The 1,516-nt window shown below is 51.9% G+C and overlaps 1 long non-coding RNA gene across 1 annotated transcript in view; it reads left to right on the plus strand.

The window, feature by feature from the left end:
* The first annotated feature begins 347 nt into the window (after window positions 1-347).
* Window positions 348-1,516, plus strand: part of LOC131384203 (uncharacterized) — a 25,169-nt gene continuing 24,000 nt past the window's right edge. Inside the window, exon 1 of the long non-coding RNA XR_009214833.1 lies at window positions 348-448. This is a non-coding gene — a long non-coding RNA (uncharacterized LOC131384203). The remainder of the gene's footprint in view (window positions 449-1,516) is intronic.

The following is a 1,516-nucleotide window of genomic DNA, read 5'->3' on the forward strand; positions in this document are numbered from 1 at the left end:
GCTCACTGTAACCTCCAACTCCCGGGCTCAAGCAATTCTCCTACCTCAGCCTCCTGAGTAGCTGGGATTACAGGCACGTGCCACCATGCCCAGCTAATTTTTGTTTGGCCTCAGTTAATGAATGCTTACATTTTGGGTTGAGAAGAGATCAATGTAAATAGGTAGCATGCAATAACCCTCTTTTGTGAATGTATTTAATAACAGCTTTTATTTCTTGAGCAGCTCTTCTGCAGCTCACCTGGTGATAGCTCAATTACACTTCACATCAACCTGAATAGGGTTGGTTGTCTTTTTTTTTTTTGGTCACTCTTTATATATTATCCCTTTTTACAGATGAGAAAATGGAGTCTTGGAAGGCAAAGGGACACCATGCTGGAAGAAGAGTAGAGAGGAATTGGAACCCACTTAGGACCTTGGAAATCTTCATCTTTCTGGAAGGGCCAACCAGGTATTCATCCTTGGCCTCCACTGGCTCCTTCTCTGTCTCCAAAGAAGATTTTAAATAATGTGGCAGGCAAGGCTGCCTGAAGGCTGGGGACAAGTGATGGTCCCTGGGCTCCTCCCCAGGGCTCGACTTCTCCTTTGCTGGAGCTGTCTCCGCAGGCCCCCCTGTGTATAGTGCAGGATTGGAAGGAGCACTGGATGGGGAGTCAGTGGAGCAGGTGTGAGTAGCAGCCCCAGGCCCGCCTGCTGGGTGATCCTGAACCGGGCGGTTGCATTTTCTGATCCTCAACAGGCTCGCTGTGAATGGGAGCTGCTACCTCCCTGGCAGGGCTGCTGCAGGGATCAGGCCAGACTCGAATGCGAAAGGTCTCTGAATAGCCGAGTCCAGGGTGGGTGAGGGAAGGTAGCATCAGCAACCTGCAGGTGGGCCCTGGCCACACTGATGGAGGAACTGTCTCCCTGTTATCCTGCTCACTCTCTTTGGGGTTTCCAGAGGAAGCAGAGTCCCTCGGCTTCAAACCAGATCTGGGCTTCCAAAGACCCACGAGGGAGGCCTAAAGAGGGAAGGTCATGGGAGGATTCTGGAGAAGAGGGTGCAAGGGACAAAGCCTCTGCCAAGCAGCGCCTCCCCTGTGCATGCGTGTGTGTGGATGGATGTGTGGAGTATGCGGTGTGTGGTGTGTGTGTGGATGCGTGTGTGTGGTGTGTGTGTATGAATGAGTGTGATGTGTGTGTATGGGTGTGGTGTGTATGGATGGGTGTGTGTGGTGTGTGGATGGGTGTGTTTGTGGATGGATGTGTGTGTGCGTGTATGTGTGTGTGGTGTGTGTATGAGTGTGGTGTGCATGTGGCTGGATGTGTGTGAATGTGTGTGTGGCGTGTGTGAAGGGGTGTGGTGTGTGTAGAGTGAGTGGTGTGTGTAGAGTGAGTGGTGTGTGTGGGTGTGGTGTGTATGTATGGATGGGTGTGTGTGGTGTGTGCGGATGGGTGTGTGTGGTGTGTGAGGTCTGCATGTGGTGTGTGTGTATGAGTGTGGTGTGCGTGGTGTGTGTGGTCTGTGTGTATGAATGTG

Source organism: Hylobates moloch, unplaced genomic scaffold (genome assembly GCF_009828535.3).
Source record: "Hylobates moloch isolate HMO894 unplaced genomic scaffold, HMol_V3 SCAFFOLD_9, whole genome shotgun sequence".
Taxonomy (NCBI): Eukaryota; Metazoa; Chordata; class Mammalia; order Primates; family Hylobatidae; genus Hylobates; species Hylobates moloch.